The sequence below is a fragment of the Solanum stenotomum genome, chromosome 1 (genome assembly GCF_019186545.1).
Source record: "Solanum stenotomum isolate F172 chromosome 1, ASM1918654v1, whole genome shotgun sequence".
NCBI lineage: Eukaryota > Viridiplantae > Streptophyta > Magnoliopsida > Solanales > Solanaceae > Solanum > Solanum stenotomum.
Genome location: NC_064282.1, coordinates 58,463,602 through 58,482,316, shown reverse-complemented (window position 1 = coordinate 58,482,316; position 18,715 = coordinate 58,463,602).

Here is an 18,715-nt window from a genome sequence, read left to right as displayed (position 1 = left end):
GCTTTCATTCCTTTCTTATCCTAGCGATATAAACTACATTTAATCATCACGAGTTCTTTCATATCATGAATCGTAACTTTTGAATTTATAATTGAAATTCAAGAAAAGATTAAGAGTCAAGTTTGAGAGTGCCTTTCGAGTCTTTCTAAGAAGTCATTTACCAACTTTTAAAACTTGTTTTAAGACTTGAGTATGAGGATGACGAGAGTTGAGTTTCATTTTTCAAAATGAATATATGGGAACTAAGTAATCCCAAGCGTAAATGTCTTTACATTTATAATGGGAGAAAATTTTGATATCCAAATGAGTTCATTACGAGGTTTAGCGCACTATCTCTTTGAAGAGAACCTTTTGAGTAATAATCTCAGAGTTTGAGGATGAGGAAATGTTTTTAAACATATGAACATGATTTATATTATTGGGAGTAGTATAAACACCGATATTGAGACGAGTTGAGACAATTCAAAGTCATTTAAAACCCTGTATGACAACATAGGCAAAGGGTATTACTTTTTAGATGATTCCTTATTGCTTTTTAGCATAGCTTAGTGGATCCACTTAGTTGAAGATGTCTTATACTCCGGCATGGTATAGGACACTTCTGGCAGTGTCACGACCCAAAAATGGACGTGATGGCACTCGTCTTATCCCACCAAGACAAGTCAGCCTAAACTCAACCATTACAATAAAATGCGGAAATTTTATAATAAACTCAAAAATACCCCAAAAATCTGGTTGTCACGCGTACAAGCCTCTAAAGTATTACAATTGATTCAAAAGAAAAACACTCACAAATGACATTGTTCCTGAAATAGGACAAGATCATAAATAAGAGTAAGAAGGTCTGCTGAAATGACAAGCAGCTACCTTACAAATCTCCATAAAAAGCCTCAGACAAGGAGAAGAAAAAATGTCACAAACGTCCGGGCTAGTAACCTACAAAAAATGTAGAAGCAAGGGGTGAGTACCAAACCACACGATACTCAACAAGTAAACTTCTAAACACAAGCTAAGAGAATAAAATACAGGTACTCCTTACACACCAACCGAACCTCCACAACTACAACCTGCATAAACCAGCCCAACCCAACAGTTCACAATTACATAGCACCCAGCTCAACAACACCAAGCTCAACAACAATCACTTTAACAAATTACATTTCCTCAACAACAAACTCAATATTCATCAATCACAACTTCCACAAAAAGGCACTCACAATATCAGCAACAAACAAGATCAAGTTCATCAAATAAAGATAATCAAATATCAAGTACTTTCCAACCACCAATATAACACATAATCATCAAGAATGAAGGATTCCATGGGATGCAATGCAGTATCACACCATGAAATGATATGCCTCAGAATACCAAGTATTCTCTCAACCGTATAGACATGATACTCCTCATAAATACATCGAGAGTTCATGACCCATGGGGGACTCGTGAGGTCCATATACCGACACGGACGATATCCATATGTCTCTATGGACGATCTCAATGCACTATCATAAAGCAAATAAATTTCGCACGGACGATCTCCACGTGCCCAAATTATAAACTTAACATCTCACCATCCCTAGCATGGACGATCTCCACGTGCCCAACTTATACTAAATCTCATCGCAATGCATGTGCACAATATGATTTCAATAAAAGGGACGATGCATCTCAATAAAATATCAATATGATATGTAATCACCTCACCTATCACAAGTATACGGGTTTAATAAAGAACACAATCACCCATAAGAAATCAAGTCAATTTATCACATTGCCTTTTATTACCCCTTTTTCATCATTACAATCAATCAATGTGGGCAAGTCAACCCATCACCAAGTCTCATTACCCCTAAACACATATTACAAGGAAATACACGAATTTCATACACTTAACAAGGATTTAGAAATCCACTTGCCTCAATTACTCAACAATTCTCTCCAGGACTTGAGCCTTCCCTTTTCGTTGAGCTTCCAAATTAATGCAATCTATTCAAGTACATGAACATAATAAGATTTTGAAACTAACAACACCCATATTAGTATAGGTTCTAAGTTTCAAGCCTATGGTTAAGCTTCAATTGTTCCAATATCACAATTCTAACGGTATTCATGTATTACAAAATACTCAATACTTAATTTTATACAAAAAATAATAATTCCAACACCATTTTGTCTAAAAAGACAATTATATTATATTCCGACCCTCAATTTACATCTTATGCTTAACCCATAACCACGGAAAACATATAGTAATTCCTCAAAAAAAATTGTGACCTAAACTAACTTGAAACTGTAGCGTAGAATGTATTGAAAATAATTATATATATACTCCTAACAATTCAATTCCCTTAATTCCTAAAAAAATTGATAACAAACAAAAAGAATATAATACTAATAATAATAATGTTAGCTATGTTTCTTGTCCCCTAAATTTCAAAGCCGCCAAGAACGATACAGCAACATCATATGCCTTCACAACTGCCAACCTTTAATTCCTTATAACTATTATACTAATATAATGATAATAAATATTTATTGCACCCACTACGCTCCAAAACTCCATGAATCATAACAATTGTCGGTCAAAGAAGTAAATCAATACCTACTCTAATTAATTTCATATGATATTGAATTTAATACTATAATCAACAATTGAAAACTAATGATTGTAAGGGTAGAGTTGAACTCCATTACAAAAATAAAGTTTACTTACTTGAAGGTGGCGCCGTTCTCTTTGTTCGTGTTCTCCGCACGAACAACTTAATTTCTTTCTTCTTTTATTTTCTTTTCTAAATTATTATACATTAAAAGTAATAATTCCTAATAACCTATTTTAATATTTCAAACTTGGCCGATTATTATTAAAAATAAATAAATTATGCGCAAATTAATTAACTATAGTTAAATAACCATTCAAAATTAACAAAATGATCTTTTTGGGTCTGGGTCATTACAGGCAACGTGGGCGAGATGTTGTATCATCACATAGCTTATAGTAATTGTTGTCGATTAGAGAATCTCCCAAATAGGGCTAAAAGAGTTTATTATTGTATTTTTGAATACATCTGAGTTGTTATCTACTATTTTAAAAGCTTTCTTTATAATGTATCTTTGAGTACCTTTGAGCATCCTTGAGTATCTTTGAGTTGAGTTGGGTTGAGATGAGGTGAGTATGTTCTTCCTTTTTATCAAGTTCAAGCTTATGTCTCTGTTTTAAAGTTCCCCTTGCATGCTCGTACATTCCAGGTACTGACGCCATTTGGCTTGCATCTTTTATGATGCAGACATCGGAGTTCAGGGTCATCAACAGGCGCACTGTTGATACCACATGCAGTTCCAGAGTTGCTTTTGTGAGCATCTTTCTTCTAGAGGATTCCCATTTACTTTTCAGTTTTGTTAGGATGTCGTGGATCTTGTACCAACTTCCATCGTTATCATTAGAGGCCTTCGTTGATAGTAGTGTTTTGAGGAGTCTTTTCCATTTCTTTTGTTAAATGTTTCAAAGACTTGAGTTGCCTATTTCTGGTTAGCTAAATATTCTTATATATTCTGAGTTATTTATTTGAGACAGTTGTGTTAAATATTTGCAATTGAGTTCATATATTGTTGAGTAAGTCTTCCGTGCAGTATTAAGCCAGACCTATTGTTCGGTTGAGGCCAACAATATTTCTCGAGTGCTAGTTACGTTCAGAGTGTAGGCTCGGGGTATGTAAAACTTGGTATCAATGAAAAAATTTCAAGAGTCCTAGGGTGTTTATGAAGTTATTTCTATAGAGTCTTAGTTAGCGGTGTGAAGCGCGCCACAACTATAATTAAGAGGCAATGACATTTAGGAAATATCTCACTTCTTTCATACTCTTTTCATGTGATAGAGTTCAACTCTATAAAATTTTCCCTATAATTTGTGCTTGCGCGTATATTTTAGATCATGCCTCCACGAAGAGTTGTTTGAGGTCATCCTTCTAGGAGGAATGTTGATCCCTATCATCAAGGGGTCCCCAATGCACCAAAAGTGCAACCCTAAGGAGAGGTCACTAATGTTGAGTTCTGGGATGATATTCGAATGTCGAGTCAAGTTGTGACCAACCAAGCTGGGGAACAGAGAGGGGTTTGACAGGATGTGGCTAGTACATCTAGAATCTGTGAGTTCTTAAGCATGAATCCTCCAAACTTTCCCATTTAAAGATCACTAGGATTCAGAAAAACTTTGTGGAAGAGTTGCAGAAAGTGTTTGAGGTGATGCATGTTGCAGATGCTGAGCTTGTGAAACTAGGTGCATACCAATTGAAGGGTGTTACTAGAGTCTGGTACGACCAATGGAAGAAGATTAGAGCTGAGGGTGCACCAATTGTAAGTTGGGCTGTGTTCGAAGTGGCCTTTTTGGATATTTGTTTCCCCATGAGCTGAAGGAGGCAAAGGTAAGAGAATTCCTTCAGTTGAAGTAGGAATCCATGAGTATAACCTCAAGTTCGCTCAATTGTCTCACTATGCTCCGGAAATGGTTGATGACGTGAGGAGCAGGATGAGTCTATTTTTATCTGGGTTGTCGCTTGGCAGGTAACAAGAGCAAGACAACTATGTTGATCGGAGACACAAACATAGCAAGGCTTATAATCCATGTGCAATAGGTTGAGGAGGATAAGCTGATAGATAGCGAAGAGTTTCAGAATAAGAAGGCTAAGACAAAAGGAAATGAGTTCAGGCAGCAGTAGAGCAATGCGAACCGGTCATCTTTTCAACAAAGGCCAAATGGAGCTGCTCTATCATCTGGTTGTGCACCTGCGCCAAGGAACACTGATGGTAAAATAAAGTGCACAATTCATACCTTGGAAGATATAATGGGGGAACATGTCATTGACTTTAAAGGTAAATGGGATGATCATTTGCCTCTCATAGAGTTCGCATATAACAATAGTTATCACTCTAGTATCCAGATGGCTCCTTATGAGGCTCTTTATAGGCGAAAGTGTAGATCGCGTATTAGTTGGTTTGAAGTTGGTGAAGTTGAGTTGATAGGGCCAAACTTGGTTCATCAAGCCATGGAGAAGGTGATCATTATTTAGGAAAGGATAAAAACAACACAGAGTCATCAGAAATCCTATACAGATGTTAGGAGAAAAGACTTAGAATTTAAGGTTAATGATTGGTTCTACTTAAATATTTCACACATTAAGGGTGTTATGAGATTTGGTAAGAAGGGGAAACTTAGTTCCTGGTATATTGGTCCTTATAGGATATCCAAGAGGGTTGACAAGGTAGGTTATGAGTTGGAGGTACCTTCAGAGTTAGCAATAGTTCATCTGGTGTTCCATGTATCCATGTTAAAGAAGTGTTTGAGAGATCCTTCATTCATTGTACCTAATGAGAATATTGGTATCAAGGACAGCCTATCTTATGAGAAGCTTCCCGTTCAGATTCTTGATCGTCAGGTTCACAAGTTGAGAACCAAAGAAGTTGCATCAGCCAAGGTCTTATGGAGGAATCAATATGTTGAGGAAGCTACTTGGGAGGCTGAGGAAGATATGAAGAGGAGACACCCACATCTCTTTTGTTCCGGAAAAATTTCTAACTATGGTACTTACTCTTTGTAAATTACTCTTTAAGTTTATATACTGAGTTAATGAAATTGCATGTTGGGTGCTTGAGTTATGCAAATTGCATGTTGGGTGCAAGTTTATATACGAATGTTCCTAAGGGGGAGATATTGCAAAACCTTGAAATTTGGTCAGTTTTCAAGTTTTGGGTCAACTTCAAACAACCATATCTTTTAGAAAATAAAGAGTTAGGTGGACCACGAGATATCAAATAGAAGGTCTTTGAGAGCTCTTTCCAACGCCACCAAGTTTGGCTCAATCTGTGTTTTGAGTAAAAAGATATAACCGATTTACTAGAGACGCTCCAACCTGGCAGCAACTCTGCGATGGCTTCACGATACGGAGCGAATACGTACCTCAGTGTCTACTGGAAAAATATCTAGACTTTCAGCTAGTTTTATTTATGTTTTATGGGTATTTTATTCCTAGAAACCCTTGGCAAGTCATCTAAATTACCCAAAACTCTTAGAAAAATTAGTTTTCAAAATTAAACCCTCTCATTGAATTCAAAAGTCTACGCTCAAGAACTTCAAAAACCCGTTAAGGCTATGGTTCATCTTCCAAGATTTTTCCTTCAAGTCTCTTCAAGAACATTGTTCTTCCAGGTATGTGAGGTTTCTCATAGTGATGGATTTGCTCGCCCTCACGCCAATCTTGTGAATCTTTCATTAAAATGTTTATGTAAGTAATATTGAAAAGTTCTTCTATTTTAACCCCATTCTTTAACAATGGAGGTTTTGAGTTCTTGAAGTGAGGGTCTTGCGAATGAGTGGTGTTTGTTGATAAAATCTGAGTGGGATTTCAATTAAATTGCATTGGGGATTTTAATTAAAGTGAGTTTGGAAGAGGAAGAAAGAAATCTGCCAACTATTTGAGTCCAGGGCCACGTCACAGAGACACATGAAATTTCTATAGCCATTCGACAATACAATGCATGTCTAGGAAATCGGTTGAATTTGAATAGATAGATTCAAATACAAAGGAAAGACGATTAATTGAATAATAAACTTGTATACACAAACGGACTATTGCACTAACCATATTGGTATTAAGTGTAAATGTTTGTATAAAGTTAAACATAAACTCGAGTTTACCTCTTTTAGAGTATGAGTGGCCGAATAAATAACTACTAAAGTAATGAATGAAGTTTGGGATACTATGAGTAATAGTATTCTCAAATAAGTAGTGAATTCCTTCCAAATGTGATTAGATTCTTATGTGGGGTTTGGATAACCTCAAGGTTAAACTCTTGATTCTCACATATTGCATGAACTATTTGTTTTATGAATTGTGTGTCTAGTTGATATTGTATTGGCTTCGGTCTTGTCTACCATGTACGAAGTGGGAGATGTAATTTTGGGTCATGGGTCGCCTATGCGAACCGACCTGACCCGATCCAAGAAGTTTTTGAGAAGAGATAGGAACTAATTATCTCTTATTTAAAAAAGAAAGGGGGAACAGTTTGGTAAATAAAATATTTCCCAACCTTTCCTGATAAAACGATTTCTGCCTTTACACTAAAAGACAATGTAAAAAACAATTAAAAAAGAAAACACAAACCAGAAGAGAATAAGAAAACTAAAAAAAAAACATTTTTTTCTGAAGATAAACACATTTAGTTTGTGAATCATACTTTGTTTCCTAGTGATTCAAAGAAGGACTTTGGAGCAATCGTGTTAAAATAGCAAAATCAATGACTTTCGCTACAAATACAAGGTACAAAACTCGTCAATTTTGCTCTATGTATATATATATATATATATAGATATAGCGACAATAAGGCTAAACATAAATTGATACACTATAAGTGTGAACATACTTGTTGAAACTTCATTTGATGATAAAAATAAAATTTCAACTATGGTATATATATATACTAAAAAAGACCAACACACACACACACAAATTGAACTTACGAGTTTAAGAGAACACAAAAGCTTTAGATGCTTAAACTCTTAACTCCTCCATCGATTTTACAGTCTATAAAAAAAATTTATAGTCAAAGTTGAGAAATAGATATAATCATATGTCAAAACAAACATAACAGCCAACAATTTCTTTAAAAATAAATTTAAGAGTATACGATATAATTATAGCTCTCTGATCTGGAGAATTTTTCAAGACGCTCATGGAGCAGATTTCTTTCTTTTGGAAGATAGCGCACATCTTTGTCGTTCTCTTCCTCTTTTCTTCTATGACCTCGGGGTCATTACTCGCTCTCATTCATTTGGATCTATAAGGCCTTCTAGGCATGACTACATTGCTCCCTCTTGATATCACAAGTCCTCTTGCTAGTGCTCGTGTGGATTTATCTTTAAGTCGAATTGTCCTATAATAAATTAAAGTACCAAAATAATTAACAACAACAATAACAATTTAAAATGTGATGATAGATTAAACTTAATTATTTTTAAACATGCAAGACACAATTACCTTGACAATGATGCCAAATGATGCGATTCTACAGGTTGCAAAGTCTTGGTCAAATGACTTGTGACTTCTTAATCAACTTCTTGACTAAACTCGACAAATCCATGGATCAATATCTATAAAAGTAAATATAAAGTATTTTTAGCATTTTCCAAACTATAGTTAAGACTCCTTAATCAAAACACTCAAAAGTCAAATGTAGATCCATTTCATTCACTAAATTATCACACAATTATTATGTTATTACTATGCACACATATTTTTCATATAAGACTACATTAATATTAAGCTATCAAGTGATGATATATAAGTAAATGCTTCAACATACTAACCTCATTGTCAGCAACACTTGATAATCCATGAGTTTTTGATGAATCATCTCCATCCGAATCGTCAGAGATGATTATAAAATCTAGAAATCATTAAAATAAAATCTTAAAAAAGGATAAGTTATCATAAAATTTCAAACAATCATGATATTTCAAATTTAGAAATACATAAAATTCTTTAATTAAATGATTTTAGAATATAAAATGGTTTTCTTGTTGTTTATGCTCTTTACAACTGCTTTTTATGATAAATAAATGAAGATCCATTGAGAAATCTAACAAATTCGCAATTGCACAAATTAATTGATTGTTTTTTTTTGCTTGGCGTATATTATTCACAATATAAGATTGTTTGTTACGAACTTGTATAAAACGGTAAAACCTAATTAGTTTTGACAAGGAAAAAAAACATAAGAAGCATTGACCATAGTAGATCGTGAAATACTACAAATTAGAATATATTTTAATCAGTTTTAGATCAAATTCATCGTCATTGTATATGCATCTAATCTTTTAGTACAGAAAGGGGGGGAGGGGTAAACATTGAACAAACCACAATTTTTTAAAAAAAAAACAATACAATGACGATTGTGTAAAGTCTACTATAGCCTATTCTGACATACAAGATGAACAAAAATCTTCAATAATAGAACTGCATATATGAAAAGGAAAGAAAATATATAAGGAGCTCCTTTTATTTTATATTTTTTTTATTTTAGTTTTTGATGAATATGTGATTGTATTGAGGATTTCTTATGTTAGAAATATTATTGTGGAATGACACACATAAATATTGTTGTGTTGCTCTTTATGTCAACTTTATTGATTTCATGTAATCCCTTTAACATTTTGGTTTTGAAAATCAATAATCATTTTAATTTATTACAAATGTTAAATGAATGTAAGTTGTTACTCGTAAAAAAATGCTTGATCATACATATTCAATGATAAAAAAAAAAGAATTGAATAAGTGTGTGTGGATATATATATATATATATATNTCAACTGCTCTTTAAGCTCTTTCAACTTTGCTGGTGCCATTCTATATGGAGGAATAGATATTGGACGAGTATCTGGAAGAAGATCTATACCAACGTCTATCTCTCTCTCAGGAGGCACTCCGGGAAGATCATCTGTAAAGACTTCTGGAAACTCTTTTACTGCTGGAACTGACTGAATAGGAGGTACCTCAACACTTGAGTCATTAACTCGAACTAAGTGATAGACACACCCCTTAGAAACTAACTTTATTGCCTTAAGGTACGAAATGAAACGACCCTTAGGCACTGCTGAACTGTTTTTCCACTCTAAGACTGGCTCATTTGGAAACTAAAACTTGACTACTCGAGTTCTACAATCAACTGAGGCATAACAGGCATGAAGCCAATCCATACCAAGAATGACATCAAAATCTACCATGTCTAACTCAATTAAATCAGCCATGGTACTCTTGTGATTGAAGGAAACAGGACAATCATGATAGACTCTCTCTGCTAGAATAGACTCACCAACAGGTGTAGAAACGCTGAATGGTTCACTAAGTTACTCAGGAATAACATCAAAATTCATAGCAACATAAGGAGTAACGAAAGATAAACTCGCTCTTGGGTCTAGCAAAGCATAAACGGTAAAGTCAAAGACTTGAATCATACCAGTGACAACATCTGGTGAATCCTCTTACTCTTAGCGCTGTTGATAGCATACAAGCGGTTTATTCCTTCTCCAGTACTGGAAGTAGCCCCTCTAGGTGCAGCTCTGTCTGATGGAGAAACTGAAGAAGACTGGGCTCTATTGCCCCCAATACCATGTCCCTGTTTGTTCTTTGGACGCTCTCACATGAAATGTCCACTCTGACCACACTTGAAATAACCAGTGGAGCCCTCACGACAAATAACTGAGTGGTTCCTACCATACTTGGAGTACGCAAGAGGCTTACTACCCCCTTGTGCAATACTTTCCTGAGAATGGGCAGGCTTAGCTCTAGAATTCCAACCATAGTACTCACCCTTGTTCTTAGGTGCAGGTGCACTAGCAGATGATGGAGCATGTCCCTTCTGTTTCTTTTGCAAAGATGACCGGTTGGCATTACTCTTCTGCTGTCCGAACTCGTTCCTTGTCTTATCCCTCTTGCTCTTGAACTCCTCTCTCTATCTCTCAGCTTCTCTTCTCTACCCGTTGCACATAGACCATCAGCCTTGAAATGTCCATGTCTCCAATAAGCATTGTTTCCCGACCCTCTTTGCTTGATAGACGGCCCAACCCAGCAAGAAACAAGCTCATTCAACTCCTCATGTACCTAACCATCTCCAGAGCATATCGGGATAGTTGGGTGAACTTTAACCCATATTCATGAACGCTGAGAGAATCCTGCTTAAGTGTTAGAAACTCCCGTACCTTAGCCTCTTTCAATTCTCAGGGAAAGAAACGCCCCAAGAAAGCCTCTTCAAAACATGCCCAACTCGAAGGTGGTGCATCCTCAGCTCTACCCCCTTTCCATTGATCAAACCAAGTCCTAGCAACATTCTTCAATTGATATGCATCTAGTTCAACTCGTTCAGTGTCAGCAACATGCATCACCTCGAAAACCTTCTTCAGTTCCTCAGTGAAGTTATCTGGATCCTCAGTAGTGCTCGAACCAGTGAAACTTGGAGGATTCATCCTCAAGAACTCACGAATCCTCAAAGTGTCAGCCTCTTCTTGTCGAGCTCCTTTTTGTTGACCAACCTGGTTAGTCACAGCTTGACTCAACATCTGGATAGCCTCACGGAACTCAGGATTGGTGACATCACCTTGAGGTTGCACTTCAAGTGAATTGGGCAACTCTTGTTCTTGTGGTTCAACATTGTGTCTCGCAGGACGACCTCTGACAGCTCTTTGTGGAGGTATGATTATCTGAAAAGCACGCGCAAGAACGAATTAGAGGGAAAATTTTTAGAGATTAAACTCTAACGCATGAAATGAGTGTGAAAGAAGTGAGACAGTTCCTAAATGTTCCGGCCTCTTAATTATAGATGTGGTACGCTTCACACCGATTAATAGGACTCTACAGACACAGCTTCATAAACTCCCTAAAACTCCTGAACTCTGTGCTCTGATACCAAGTTTGTCACGCCCCGAGCCTACACCCTGAGTGGGACTGGCACTCGAAGACCATTGTTGGCCCAAGCGAACCCTTGGCCTGTGGAAGACTCAAACACAACAAAGATAAGTTCATATAATAAACTGGAATATTATAAAGGAAGATTCAACTGGCCACTAAGGCAAACTCAAGTCTCAACATGGAATAATGACAATGAAAAGACTAAAGAACTAACATCTAACTGTCTATGATGCCTCTAATAACAACTGAGATGGAGGTTGGGATAAACCCCACAACATCCTAATGAGATAAACTAGGAAACAATGAAATGGATCCTCTGGAATGCAAGGAGGCACACCAACAAACTCTGAATTGCTCACTAGATCAACAATGCGCCGGAATGTCGATCCTAGTTACCTGTGTCTGCATCATAAGACGATGCAAGTCAACTGGCATCAGTACATTGAATGTACGAGTATGCGAGTTAGAATGCTAAAACAACATAGGCTTGAAAAGGGAATCTGAAAGAAACACTTAACTTGGCTCTTCTCAACTCATGAATACTTAACTGAACTCATTTCAATATAAAGAGTTTTAAAACAAGTGCAATATAAAGAAAAGTTGTTTAAAACATGATGTCAACTCCGTGTATATACAAGGATACAACATAACTCTGAAATGTATGTAAAAATACAACAACTGATGTATATAAAAATACAATAACTGATATGGGAGTTTCTCTAACCGAGGACCAAAACATAAGAACTATAATGATGATACAGCGATCTACCTCACGCTGCCAGCGCATCCTATACCCGACCAAAGGTATAGGACCTGAACTACTAAGAGGATCCACTAGTTTATTGTGAAATGGGTTCATCCAAAAAATATGACCCTTTTCTACCCATGGTGGATACATAGTTTATGGGGGCTGTGAGTTATCTGAACTCTCCCGCTTATCGGTGCTCAATACTACTCCCAAAATATATTAGCTCTTTATGTTTTAAAAACATACTTCTTCTGTGATTTGAGATTAGTGCACAAAAACTTAGCTCAAAGGTTATCTTGAAAATCTCAGTTTCCCTGCTTGCTTCATTTAGAAAGCTATTACTCTTTTCAAAAAGCTAGCCCAAAGGCTCTTTGGAAATCTCAGTTTTCGCTCTTATTTAAATGTGAAAACATGTTTAAATCTCTTTGAGAATCATAGTCCCCATATACTTCTTTGAAGAATAGAACTTCAACTTTACTCTTTACTGAACTCAAACTTAAGTCTTAAAACAAAGTTAAAATATTTGTGAAAGATTTTTGTAAACTTTAAGAACTTATCTTAACTTTACTCTTGACTTCTCTTGACTTTGACCTTAACTTCTCTTGACTTGACTATTAACTGATCCATGAATTGAATTATGGATTCAAGGATTAAGATTTATGACTGGAAAGATCTCATGATGTTTAGGAATGATTCTAGATAGTTAAACATGAGAAAAGACCAAAAATCAATATATAAAGGTGGGTCCGCGACGCGGAGACATAATTTAATTTTGATTCCAAAAATGTCTTTTAAGGCAGAACACCTTGTGTCAGCTCCACGACACGAAGCTGAAATTTCAATTCTGGGAACAGGTTGCGCGACTCGCTCCCATGTTCAGATTTCGCCTGTTGAAATTTCTTCTTCGTTTTTCTTTCCCAATCCACCCAAACTCGATTCTTTTTCTTAAATCACTTTTAGATACAGATACCTAGCAATGTATCTAAAAAACCTAACTCGAAACGACCTTATAATGCGACGTAACGAACTCAGAAACTTCCCATCGCAATCAAATTCAAGAACAATATATGAACTCAAGAATAGGTATCAAGATCATCAATATTCAAATGTTTTTAGGACGAATCCAAACTGAAATAAATATGCCTGGCACGTGGGAGAACGATCCAACGTTATGAGAGCCTCACATACCTGATAGAAGTAAATCCTTGGCGAAACACCAAGTTCCTTGATCGATCTTGATGAATTTGCCCTTTTCTCCTTCTTCCTTTCTCTTCTCCTTTCTCCTTAGCCCTAGCGTGAATCCTAAGTTCTGAATTGACCCATTTTAAACTCCTAAAATCATATTAAAATAATAGGGCAGTGAAAAGACTAAAATACCCATTATTTCCGGATTGGACATTTTCTTAATCCAACAACCCAACTTCCAAAGGGCATACCTTGCTCATACAAACTCGGAATCACTCAAACTTGGCAGAGTTGGAAAGATCATTCCAAGATATTCCCAACCATATCTGGAACTACACCTAACTCATCCTGAGCTAGTTGTTATGGCCGTCTGAAGTTGACCAAAAACTCAACTTTAACTTACTTACAATTTTCCAGATTTCCTTATACTTTCCAAAAATAACTATTTCCAGATTTTAAACTTCTCTCTAGTTCTTTCTAGTTGCGAGATGTTACAATATCTCCCCCATGAGAACATTCGTTCTCGAATGAGATTTACTCTTATTAAGCTAAGGGTAGTAACGTCAAGTTCAAACACTCTACAAGAAAACGCAAACAAACAACATTCTTACTCATAATCTAGATAGTACTAAAAAGAAAATAAGTACCTTAGTCTGCATTTTCTTCAGATTCAAAGAGATGTGGATATATCTTCTTCATATCCTCCTCAGCATCCCAAGTAGCTTCATTAACAAATTGGTTCCTCCAAAGGACTTAGAGTGACACAACCTCCTTTGTTCTCAACTTGTGAACTTGGCGATCTAGAATCTGAACCAGAATCTCCTCATAAGATAAGCTATCCTTGATCTCAATATTTTTAGTTGATATGATCAATGAAGGATTTCCCATGCATTTCTTCAACATAGAGATGTGAAATACCGAATGAACCGTTGCCAACTCTTGTGGTAGCTCTAACTCATAAGCTACATTGCCATTCCTTTTGGATATTCGATAAGGTCCAATATACCGGGGACTAAGCTTCCCCTTATTACCAAACCTCATAACACCCTTCATGGGTGAAACTTTCAAATATACCCAATCATCTACTTCGAACTCTAACACCCTTCTCCTAACATCAGTGTAGGATTTTTGACGACTCTGTACCATTTTCAACCTTTCTTGAATCACTTTCACCTTCTCCATAGCTTGGTGAACAAAATCTGGTCCTATCAACCCTGCTTCACCAACCTCAAACCATCCAATAGGAGATCTGCATCTTCTCCCATAAAGAGCTTCATAAGGAGCCATTTGGATGCTAGAGTGATAATTGTTGTTGTAAGCAAACTCAATGAGAGGTAGGTGATCATCCCAATTCCCTTTGAAAACAATCACACAAGTCCTTAGCATATCTTCTAAAGTATGAATAGTGCGCTCTGCTTGCCCATCAGTCTGAGGATGAAAGGCAGTACTTAAGTTCACTTTCGAACCCAAACCTTTCTGAAAAGATTTTCAGAAGTGTGCAGTAAATTGTGCACCTCTATCTGAAATAATGGAGATTGGGACTCCATGAAGTCTTACCACTTCTTGAATATATAACTTGGCATGATCTTCTGTTGAATGGGCAGTCTTTACTGGCAGAAAATGTGTTGATTTTGTCATTCTGTCGACAATCACCCAAATAGAACCGTGTTGTCTGCGAGACCATGGTAAACCTGTGATGAAGTCCATATTTATCATCTCCCACTTCCATTGTGCCAGTTCTATATTCTGCGCCAAACCACCGGGCCTTTGGTGCTCAACTTTCACTTGCTGGCAATTTGGACACTTAGCAACAAACTCTACAATGCCCTTCTTCATACCATTCCACCAATACACTTCTCTCAAATCGCGATACATCTTTGTGGAACCCGGATGAATGGAATATCTGGAGCTATGAGCTTCCTCCATGATCCTCTCTTGGAGTCCATCCACCATAGGTACACATAATCTACCTAGATATCTCAATACACCATCTCCCCCTTATTCACAAGCTAATACTCTTAGCTTGTGAACATTTTTCTTCAAGTCTAGCAAAATGGGATCTTGGTCTTGATTTTCTTTCACTTTTGACACTAGTGACGATTCAGCCCCATTCGTCACCATTATTCCTCCTTCTGTGGAATCCATAAGTCAAACTCCTAAGCGTGTAAGTCTATGCACATCTTTCGCTAACTCTCTCTTTTCTTCATCAACATGGGCAATACTACCCATAGACAATCTGCTCAAGGCATCAGCAACAACATTAGCCTTACCTGGGTGATAAAGAATACTCATGTCATAATCCTTGAGTAATTCTAACCACCTCCTTTGTCTGAGATTGAATTCTTTCTAAGTAAACACATATTGTAAGCTCTTGTGATCAGTAAATACATCAACATGAACACCATACAAGTAGTGACGCCAAATTTTCAAACTGAAGACTACCGCAGCCAACTCTAAGTCATGGGTTGGATAGTTCTTCTCATGAACCTTTAACTTTCTGGAGGTATAAGCTATCACCTTGACATTCTACATTAGGACACAACCCAAGCCAAATCTAGATACATCACAATACACCACAAAATCGTGAGTACCTTCTGGTAAGGTCAATACTGGGGCAGTAGTCAACCTCTTCTTCAGTTCCTAAAAGCTTTTCTCACAATCTTCAGACCATTGAAACTTAACTGTCTTTTGAGTCAATTTCGTCAAAGGGGATGAGATTGACGAGAACCCTTCTACAAACCTTCTATAATATCCAGCTAAACCCAAGAAACTCCTAATATCAGTTGGAGGTGTGGGCCTAGGCCAATTCTGCACTGCCTCAATTTTCTGAGTATCAACTTTAATTAAATCACCAGAAACTATGTGGCCTAAGAATGCCACAGACTCAAGCCAAAACTCACACTTAGAGAAATTGGCATACAACTCCTTATCTTTCAAAGTCTGAAGAATTCTGAGATGGCTAGCATGATCCTCTTCGTTCCTTGAATAGATTAGTATGTCATCAATGAAGACGATAACAAACATATCTAAATAAGGTTTGAAGACTCTATTCATAAGGTCCACGAATGCTGCTAGTGCATTAGTTAAACCCAACAACATGACCAAAAACTCATAATGACCAAAATGGGTCCTAAATGTTGTCTTTGGAATGTCACATTCCCTTACTTTCAACTGATGGTAACCTGATCTTAGGTCAATTTTTGAGAAATAGGAAGCACCCTGAAGCTGATCGAAAAGATCATCAATCATCGGAAGAGGATACTTATTCTTGATGGTAACCTTGTTCAACTGACGATAATCTATACACATCCTAAGGGAACCATCTTTCTTCCTCACAAACAAGACCAGAGCGCCCCAAGGTGAGACACTTGGTCGAATGAAACCCTTATCTAGCAAATCTTTCAACTGCTCTTTAAGCTCTTTCAACTTTGCTGGTGCCATTCTATATGGAGGAATAGATATTGGACGAGTATCTGGAAGAAGATCTATACCAACGTCTATCTCTCTCTCAGGAGGCACTCCGGGAAGATCATCTGTAAAGACTTCTGGAAACTCTTTTACTGCTGGAACTGACTGAATAGGAGGTACCTCAACACTTGAGTCATTAACTCGAACTAAGTGATAGACACACCCCTTAGAAACTAACTTTATTGCCTTAAGGTACGAAATGAAACGACCCTTAGGCACTGCTGAACTGTTTTTCCACTCTAAGACTGGCTCATTTGGAAACTAAAACTTGACTACTCGAGTTCTACAATCAACTGAGGCATAACAGGCATGAAGCCAATCCATACCAAGAATGACATCAAAATCTACCATGTCTAACTCAATTAAATCAGCCATGGTACTCTTGTGATTGAAGGAAACAGGACAATCATGATAGACTCTCTCTGCTAGAATAGACTCACCAACAGGTGTAGAAACGCTGAATGGTTCACTAAGTTACTCAGGAATAACATCAAAATTCATAGCAACATAAGGAGTTACAAAATATAAACTCGCTCCTGGGTCTAGCAGAGCATAAATAGTAAAGTCAAAGAGTTGAATCATACCAGTGACAACATCTGGTGAATCCTCTTGCTCTTGGCGACTGTTGATAGCATACAAGCGGTTTGTTCCTCCGCCAGTACCGGAAGTAGCCCCTCTAGGTGCAGCTCTGTCTGGTGGAGCAACTAAAGAAGACTGGGCTCTATTGCCCCCATGACCATATCTCTACTTGTTCTTTGGACACTCTCGCCTGAAATGCCCAGTCTGACCACACTTGAAACAACCAGTGGAGCCCTCACGACAAACACCTGAGTGGTTCCTACCACACTTGGCGCAGGCAGGAGGCTTACTACCCCATTGCTCCACACTTCCCTAAGAATATGCAGGCTTATCTCTAGAATTCTGACCATAGTACTCACCCTTGTTCTTAGGTGCAGGTGCACTAGCAGATGATGGAGCATGTCCCTTCTGTTTCTGTTGGAAAGATGACCGGTTGGCAATACTCTTCTGCTGCCCGAACTCGTTCTCTGTCTTAGCCCTCTTGCTCTTGAACTTCTCTCTATCTCTCAGCTTCTCTTCCTCTACCTGCTGCACATAGACCATCAATCTTGAAATGTCTATGTCTCCAATAAGCATTGATGACTAGCACTCTTTGCTTGATAGACGACCCAACCTAGCAACAAACAAGCTCATTCTACTCCTCATGTCCTTAACTATCTCCGGAGCATATCAGGATAGTTGGGTGAACTTCAACCCATATTCATGAACGCTGAGAGAATACTGCTTAAGTGTTAGAAATTCCCATACCTTAGCCTCTTTCAATTCTCGGGGAAAGAAACGCCTCAAGAAAGCCTCTTCAAAACATGCCCAACTCGCAGGTGGTGCATCCTCAGCTCTACCCCCTTTCCATTGATTAAACCAAGTCCTAGCAACATTCTTCAATTGATGTGCAGCTAGCTTAACTCGTTCAGTGTCAGCAACATGCATCACCTCAAAAACCTTCTTCAGTTCCTCAGTGAAGTTCTCTAGATCCTCAGTAGTGCTCGAACTAGTGAAACTTGGAGGATTCATCCTCAAGAATTCACGAATCATCAAAGTGTCAGCCTTTTCTTGTCGAGCTCCTCTTTGCTGACCAACCTGGTTGGTCACAGCTTGACTCAACATCCCGATAACCTCACGGAACTCAACATTGGTGACTTCGCCTTGTAGTTGCACTTCAGGTGCATTGGGTAACTCTTGCTCTTGTGGTTCAACATTGCATCTCGTAGGATGACATCTGACAGCTTTTCGTGAAGGCATGATTATCTAAAAACACACGCAAGCACGGATTAGAAGAAAC